Here is a 9144-nt window from a genome sequence, read left to right as displayed (position 1 = left end):
CCAGGGATGCATCCTATCTCCATACCTCTTCAACCTATATGCAGAACAGATTATCCGGGAGGCTGGGCTCTATGAGGAGAAATGTGGGGTCAGGATTAGTGGACGATTTATCAACAATCTGCGTTGTGCAGATGACACAACCCTGCTTGCTGAAACTGAGGAGGACCTGAAGCACCTGCTGCAGAGTGTCAGTAAAGCAGTAGAGATTTTCAGGTATTTCCCATATCTCTGAAAAAGTTGATACCTCTACATAGTTGACCCTCCAGCAGGTATTCATGGGCTGCAAATACCATGGGATAATATTGACCATATTTCTCCCTCAAAAAATCTGATGGATGGAAACTACCTCCCTTTTGGTTGACAGCACAATTTTCTACCACTAAGCCAGCAGAACTTCAGATGTTGTTGTTGTTGTTGTTATATGCTGTATAGTTCCCTATGACACAGAGTGACACTTTGGATAATGGCTCTGAACCTTGCCCTCTCCTGAGGTAATTCAACCATCTCTAACACACCTGACCCCATTACCACAGTTGCAGTGTTAATCAATCTCATTCAGGGTCTTCAGTTAGTAGGTATACCCTTTTATGCCAGGAATTAATTGTTTCAGATACTGTAGTAAGGTCTGGAAATGCAACTGGAGACAAATAAGATAGGGTTAGTTTTATTGGTATTTTTATAAAAAGATGATTCCACAGTGAGAGTGAAATTGATGATAAAAGTAAGGGAAGAGCTGCCTCAAAGTGCAGAGCACAAGTGGGACAGTAAAATTTGCACCACAGAGGTTTACTTTCTCTACAGATGGAAGCTAGGTACAGATTGTTGTTTGCCACCAAGTCAGAACTGAGCTATAGCTGACCCTCCAGTGGGTTTTCAGAGAAAGTAAGAATCTGTGCTTCAATCCTAAACACACACTGTTTGAATTCACCAACTTCTCTGCTAAAGAAGGTTGGGCAATCTCCAATGATGGTGATTCATTGCCTCTGAAAAGTTGCTACGGGGTCAGCTAAGAATCAGTTCTGACTCAACAGCAAACAACAAGATACAGATATAGCTAGTTATAAGTGGAATTGCAGGGAGAAAAAGAAATTTATGCTTAACAGCAATTTCTACTCTTAGTGAAGTAGGAAGTGAGGCAGTCAGTTGAAAATAAAATTAGGAAGAAGTGAGAGATGTTTAGGGGGAAACTGTTCAACATAAGAAGTAGGCATCTTTAGAGAGTTAAAGGGAAAACAAAGCAAAGTGGAAAGGGATTTCTTACTCGATATTTCATAAGCTGAAGGATTTGAAGAACAAAGTCAAACCTCAAGTTGTAATACTTAAGGATACTATGGACATAATGTTAAATGATCCTGGAAACTTCAAAAGAAGATAAGGGGTGTATGGAGTCACCATACCAAAGAGAATTTGCTAACAAAAAGAATTTTATAAAAAAAAATATGATCAGGAAACAGTGGTGATGAATAAGGTCATTCACGCTTATTTGAAGAAAGAAAAGGGGGCAAAGAAAAAAATACCCAAGGACCTCGTAATTGACAGTGTGCCAATTGACATATTTCAACAAACAGGTGCAGCCCTGATGTGCTCACTAGGTTGTGCCAAGAAATTTGGAGGACAACTGCCTGCTGACTGGAAGAGATCTATATTTATTCCCATTCCAGAAAAAAGATGACCCAACATAATGTAGAAAGTATCAAACAACATCACTAATACCAACACAAGCAAGATCTTGCTGAAGATTATCCTGAAATGATTGGAACAGTCCAAAGTATGCAAGATGGAACTTCAGAATACTTCTCTCTAAGGAGCAGCCTGGTTTCACCCTCTCCTAGCAGTCCTTAGTATATCCAATACTTTTCTCCAGCACCACGAGTCAAAGGCATCAATTCTCCTTCTATAATCCTTTGTTATTGTCCAACTTTCTGATACAGAGCAAGTAATATCGAAGATCATGGCCTGAATCAGGAGCACCTTAGTCTCCAGTGGACATCATTGCTTTTCAGACTGTAGAAGTCTCAGAGCAGATTCATAAGATGAATTTCATTAGGAAAATCTGCTATCAGGGATCTCTCTAGAGTGCTGAGAAGCAACAATATCAGTCTAGTGACTGAGCAACAATATCAGTCTAGTGACTAAGGTGCTCTTGATGGAAGCGATAGTCTTCACAATTGCTTGCTGTGAATCAGAGAGCTGGACAGAGAATAAAGATGGTGAAAGAAGAATCAATTCCTTTGAGTTATGTTACTGGAGAAGAGTATTGAACATAGTATGGACTACCAAGAATATAAACAGATCTGTGCTGGAGAGGGTGAAACTAAGCTGCTCCTTGGAGTCAAAGATTTTGAGGCTCTGTCTCACATACTTTGGGTATGTTGCTAAGAGGGACCTGTCTAAGTTAGAGAAGGATATCATGCTTAGAAAAGTGGAGGGGACAGCACAGGAGAGGAAGACCCTCCATGAGATGGATTGACACAATACACGGGGTAATGAGGGTAGAGTTTCTGGGGACAGTGAGATTGACGCAGAAGAGTATAGTTCAGAGCTCTTTTACACCAGGTCAGTATGAGTCACTGGTGATTTAAAGACACATTACAGTAACAAGAGAGTGAAAATGCTAGAGAACCGTAGCTAACGAAACATTACTTACTCATTCAAGATTTTTAATTATGGCTAAAATGTTGAATCTGTAGTCTTAGTTGTGTCACATTTTTGTAAAAGAACAGGATTGATGAACAACCCTGAGAATCAGAACTTTCTCAAAATGCATTGTATGAAGTGTACTCTAGTTAATGAAGACTTTACGTGTGCCAGAGTGGCACTATATTCCATAGGATTGAAAGTGGCTGATGTTTTAGAAGTAGAGAACTGGGCTTTCTTTTGAGGCACGTGTAGAATCCAGTCTTTAGCTTTTCAGTAAATAGCTAAACACAGCCCTGGAAAAGTTGCCCTAGGATTAATTCTGACTCATCAAACACCTAGGCAGACAAACAAACAAAAACAAACAAGGAAAAAAGTCAATTGTTTTGAAATTAATGATAAAAGATATAGCCAGTATAACTGGTTCTCAGAAGTATTCACAAATTAGAATCTTTTGGAGAATTAAAAGGGAAAAAACCTGATATCTGAGTACTGTCTCTAGAAATGGTGATTCAAATGGTCACTGCCACTAATTTACTTACAATTGACTTTCCATTGGGTTTCTGAAGCTGTAAATCACACAGGAGGATCTTTTGCTCATTTTTCTCAGACTTGCTGTTGGATTTGACCTTTGGGTTAGCAGTCTGACTCCTGTAACCAATTTCTTCAAGATCTTCAAAATTCTTAAAAGATCTCCAGTTATAAAGGATGTGTTGTAAAGATTTAAGATCAAGAAAAAGGAAGATGTCAGGCAGATTAGACTGTGTAATAAGTCTGACGAATGACCAGGAACTTGCCTAAACTTGGATTTCCAATTGCAAACAAGACCAATACAGAGATCATCAGGATGTTCCTGAGAAACTTTCTGAAATATATTTTCCACAATTGATGAAAACAATTTAAACCAAACACTGTTTCATCTCCTTTTTTGTTTGTTTGATCTATATGCATAAAAACTAAAATCATGACAATAGAGAAGAAATTCATTATTTGTTTGTTTGTTTGTTTTCAGAGAAGGTCTTTGGTGTGTGTGTCTGCATTTGTTTTTACTGCTTTGTTGTTTAAGAATTTCATTAACAGGGTGTTATTCTGGTTCCTGTAATGAATGATACCTGTGGAGAAAGAGGCATAATTACAAACTGGCAATTTTCTCTCTCAGCAGTATTATGAAATTGCCATTACTAAATTTGATGAATTTCTTCAAAATGATTGTATTATATTTTGACATTTTAAAGTTCTGTGGGGCAGTCCTTAATGAATACTTTATTTTCTTCCTAAAGCTGTAGAGAAAGCTGGATAGATTTTGCCCTGCCTCAGTCTGTGTTTATTGACACCGACATTGTAGTTTAGTATAAAAAAAAAATGTGTGATTTTGCTTCAAATCTTCCATCTGTGATTGCTCAGTGTCAAACTTATAAATCCTTTTTCTTTTTTCCTGATAGACAGGAATACAATAAAAATTTAAATGTCTTCCTGCTAAGTGCTGGAATTGAAGCAGTTATAGGAAGACAAAATATGTTCTCCTTAACAGTAGGAGTGCTAATTTTTGGCATTTTCTCCTAGCTTGTTGAGGCAAGTTTACTGAATGTAATAGGACTACTAAAAGACAATAAAACTGAGCTGTGCAAAACTGCAAAACTCTCCCATGAAAAATTGCAAATGACTTGAAGGCTTGTTAACATGCTCAGAGAAAGAAATGGTGTTTTAAGACCTAACTATTTTAAGAGTCGCCTAGACTTACAAGTTATGACTCAGGTTTGATTCATGACATGCTCAATTTTAGCAGGCATTTTAATAGGACCTACTATAAGTGTGACATTGTACCAAAGTTAAGAGATGCTATAGTTATTTGATGTATTGACGTCCTAGTCCCATCTTGAACCATTTAAACCAGTATTTCTGAGGGTAAAGCTTAAGAGGAAGATATAGATGTCTACCAACTTTTGCAGTCAGAAATTGATTGAACATGCAATCAAGATGCATTAATAATAATAAGTGACTAGAATGCAAATATTGGGAACAGAGAAGAAGGATCAGTAGATCAAAAACATGGACTTAGTTGCAGAAATGAAGCTGGCCAGAATGATAGGATTCTGTTCAATAAAGGATTTATTCATTGCAAATATTTTTATAAGAAACACAAACTATGCACGTAAATTTCACCTGATGGTATGCATAGGAATCAGGTTGATTATATCTGTGGAAAGAATTGCTTGGAAGCTCAATATCACCTGTGAAAACTAGTCCAGTTGCTGATTGTGGAACAGACCAACAACTACTCATATGCAAGTTTAAAGTGAAGCTAAAAAAAAATTAAATCTACAGGAACCAAAATTTGACCTTGAGTCTATCCCACTTGAATTTCAAAACTTACTCAGCAACAGGTTTTGGGTCTTGAACACTAATGAGTTAAGGCCAAATGAGATGTGGGAGAATAGCCTCTGTGAGGGGAGCTCTGATGGCCTAGTGCCAAGAAGCTGCACTGCAATCCCGAAGGCATGCAGTTCAAATTCACCAGATGCTTCGCTGGAGAAGGGGTAGGGGCAATCTCCTCCTAGGCAAGTTGAATCTGATTTGATGGTACACAGCAAGAAAATATTCTCTATGAAGAATTTCATTACAAAGACAGACAAGGAAGAAAAGACCAAGATGGTGTCAGATGAGACTCTGAATATTGCACCAGTGTGCCGAGAAGCCAAAGCAAGGAGAAAAAAATGAAGAAATTCAAGAATTGAACAGGAGGTTTCAAAGGGCAATGTGAGAAGACAAATTAAAGTATTATAATGAACTTTGCAAAGACTTGCAGTCAGAAATTCAAAAGAGCCAAACTCACTCAACATTTCTTAAGCTGAAGGAACTGATGAACAAATTCAAGCCTCATATTGCAGTACTTAAAGATGCTCTGGGCAGAATATGAAATGATCCAGGAAGCATTAAAAGAAGATGAAATGAGTATACAAAGTCTCTGTACCTAAAGGAATTAGTTGACATAGAAGAATTTTATGAAACAACGTATGAGCAAGAGTGTTTGGTGATGAAGAAGTTCAAGCTGCTCTGAAAGAATTGGCAAAGAACACAGCCCCAGGAATTGACAGCATACCAAATGACATATTTCAACAGACAGACACTGCCCTGGATACACTCATTATGTTGTGCCAAAAATCTGGAAGACAACCACCTAGCCAAAAGACTGGAAGAGATCCACATTTGTTCCCATTCCAAAGAAATTTGGCCCGAAGGAGATCAGAACTCATAGAATAATATCATTAATATCACCTACAAGTAAGATCTGCTGAAAGATACCCAAAAATGACTGGAACAACACATGAAGAGAAAACTGCCAGATGTGCTGGCTGGGTTTGGAAGAGACTCTGGAACTAGGGATATTATAGCTAATGTTTGATGGATCTTCAGACCTGGACAATGAATAAGGATGACAGAAAAATAATTTATGCTTTTGATCAAGAGAATAAACAGATATATCTTGGAGATGATGCAGCTGGAGTGCTGTTTAGAGGCAAGAATGATGAGGCTTTGCCTCACATATTTTGGACATGTTGCTAGAAGATGCTATTCCTTGGAGAAGGAAATGATGTTGAAAAGGGTTGAGGGTCTGCAAAGGAGAGGAAGACCCTCAACCAGGTGGATTGATATGGTGACTGCTGCAATGTGCTCTTGTATGTCAGGAAGAGTACAAATGGCATAGGATAGAACAGGCTTCAGATCTTTTGTGCATAGGGTCACTATGAGTTGTGCTTAAGTCTACAACAAATGGATCTTGACTGAAAGCAGAAAGTACCAGAGGAATGTTTACCTGTTTCATTGACTATGCAAAGACATTTGACTGTGTAGATCACAACATACTGTGCCTGACTCTGAGAAGAATAGGAATTCCAGAACATTTTGTTGTGCTTATGCAAAACTTATACTTGGACCAGGAGGCACTTGAATTTCATAATTGAGCAAAGAAACGCTGCATGATTAAAATTGGGAAGGGTATATGCCAGGGATGTGTCCTATCTCACACGTCAATCTATATGCAGAACAGATCATTGGGGGGAGGCTGGGCTTTATGAGGAGGAATGTGGCATCAGGATTTGAGGAAGATTCATCTACCATCTGTGCTATGCATATGACATAACTTTGCTTGCTGAAACTGAGGAGCACCTGAAGCAATTACTGCAGAAGGTCAAGGACTGCAGCCTTCCATATGGATTGAATTTCAACATCAAGAAAACAAAGATTCTCAGCACTGGGCTGTTTGGCAGCATCATAATGCATGCAAAAGAGATTGAAATTGTTAAAAGCTTTCGTTTGCTTGGTCCCATAATCAGTATTCTTGGTACCAGCCTCCAGGAAATCAAAAGATAAATTGCACTAGGAAAGTCTGCTCTCAGGGACTTCTTCAGAGTACAGAAGAGTAACACTATGAGTCTGGAGACTAAGGTGCACCTGATCTAGGCCATAGTCTTCTCAATTTCTTGCAATGCGTCTGAAAGCTGGACAATGACAAGCAGTGATAGAGAATTGAATTCTTTGATTTGTGCTGGAGAAGAGTATTGAATATACCATTAACTACTAGAAAAAACAGTTTTATCTTGGAGAGGATAAAACCAAGCTGCTCTTTGGAAGCAAGGATTCTGAAACTTTGTCTGACATACTTTGGGCATGTTGTAAGGAGTGGGAGTCCTTGGAGAGGGACACCCTTAGGAGGGTGGAGGGATAGCACAAGAGAAGAAGACCGTCAATGAGATGGACTGATTCAGTGACTGGGTAAATGGGGGTAGGTGTGTCAGAGACAATGAGATTGGCACAGGATAAAGCAGTGTTCAGAGCTGTTATCCATAGGGTTGGTATGAGTCACAAGTGACTCAACAGCACATAACAACAACAACAACAAGACTTAAGAGTGCTGGTTTAAAAAAAAATAAATCTCACCTAAGGAGTTTAATCTGTGGAAATCCATCATAGCAATCCACTGGTGAAATGAAGTACAAAGAGGTAGATCTGGCCAGAGAGAGATATGTATTGTCATTAGTCAATTCCAAGTCATAGCAACACTTCATCAAGAATCTGAGGTTATAAATTCTTAAGAGAGGAGACTACCTATCTTTCTATTACAGAGATACTTCTGGATTCAAACTGCTGGACTTTCACTTAGCAACCTGATCAATTACTTGGCAAGGGTTCAGATGACTCTAGTCTATTTTCATCGTTACAGCCAACTGATGGATTCTTATCTTCCTCTTTCCTCCATCAGTACTAGAAATGCTCCTTCTATTAGATAACATTCAGTATAAATCTCAAAATCTTGTTGATGACTGTAATCTTGAGGAAGCCTAAATATGTCTTTAGAATAACTTGAAATTGATATAGAATGCACCTGAGTTTAATATAACTTATTTACATTTTTCCAAGCCCATCCACAGTGATCAATTTAAATATAACAAACTGTACAAATAGGAAAAGAGTATAGTAATAATGTGAATGTTGAAAATAAAGAAAAGAAACAAGTGAATTTAATTGTCTTTCATTCTTTTTAGGCTTGGGCATAGAGTAGGATACTTATTTCTCCTTTTGAAAAATGTAGAGTTGTCCGCAGAAGGTATGTTAAAAGGCTAACTTCATATTGAGACTACAAAGGAATTAGTTCAAAAATGGGAGTATTTCCACTCAGACCAGGAAGAGTTTTATTTTGTTGTCTACAAGGTTACTGACTGGGTAGCACCTAAAAACCAGCCCACTCTATCCAGGTTTATGTAAATATAGAGTCTACTCGTCTTTCATCCACCTAAGGCCTAAAGGAGTTCTTTTTCTTTGTGATCCTTTGCTTTTTAAGCTTTTTACATAAGATACAGGAACTCTTTCAATCTGGTTTATTTCTATACAAATACAGTTGGAAGTTGGGGAAAAGTTGCTTCTAGCTTAATAGTTTATCTTCATTAAAGAGACTTATCGGTAGTCTAGTGGTAAAGGAACTGTGCTGTAAACCCAAAGGCACATGATTCAAATCCACCAACTGCTCTGCCGGAAAAGGATGGACAGTCTCCTCCCATGAGATTTACTGTCTCTGGAAACCTTCTAGATGGTCAGCTATGAGCCAGTTCTGCCTTAATAGTTCACAGCAACTAGGAAAATAAAATCAGTTACTCTACAAGACATGTTAATCAGTGCAATATTGCCCCTTGTATTACTTTTAATAGACCATGACCTTCTATGTATGACATTTACATCTGTCCTGTCGTTAGGTGCACTTGAGTGGTAACTTTAGACACAACAGAACGAAACCTTTCCCATGCCTATAATGTACATCTTACCCATTATAGTGGCTATGCTCATTGTGAACAAACCTCGTATCTACATTTAAAAGTAACATTTCCATATTTAGGAAGATATTTTCTTTTCATTTTAGTCTCTTTAAATTTTTATAATAAAAAATAGTGATTTCACATTTGGGGAGGGGGGAAAAAGAACGAACTGGGGAGGAGGGTAGAGAAAACAGTGTAA

At 38.0% G+C, this 9144-nt stretch overlaps 1 protein-coding gene across 1 annotated transcript in view; it reads left to right on the top strand.

Moving 5' to 3' along the window:
* The window catches only part of GBE1 (glucan (1,4-alpha-), branching enzyme 1), a 480806-nt gene that overhangs the window by 356113 nt on the left and 115549 nt on the right, over positions 1–9144 (top strand). The gene's annotated exons all lie outside the window — the stretch shown is intronic.

Source organism: Elephantulus edwardii, unplaced genomic scaffold, assembly GCF_000299155.1.
Source record: "Elephantulus edwardii isolate Elephantulus edwardi_28Jun2011 unplaced genomic scaffold, EleEdw1.0 scaffold00034, whole genome shotgun sequence".
Taxonomy (NCBI): Eukaryota; Metazoa; Chordata; class Mammalia; order Macroscelidea; family Macroscelididae; genus Elephantulus; species Elephantulus edwardii.
This window is presented reverse-complemented; position numbering and strand designations above follow the sequence as displayed.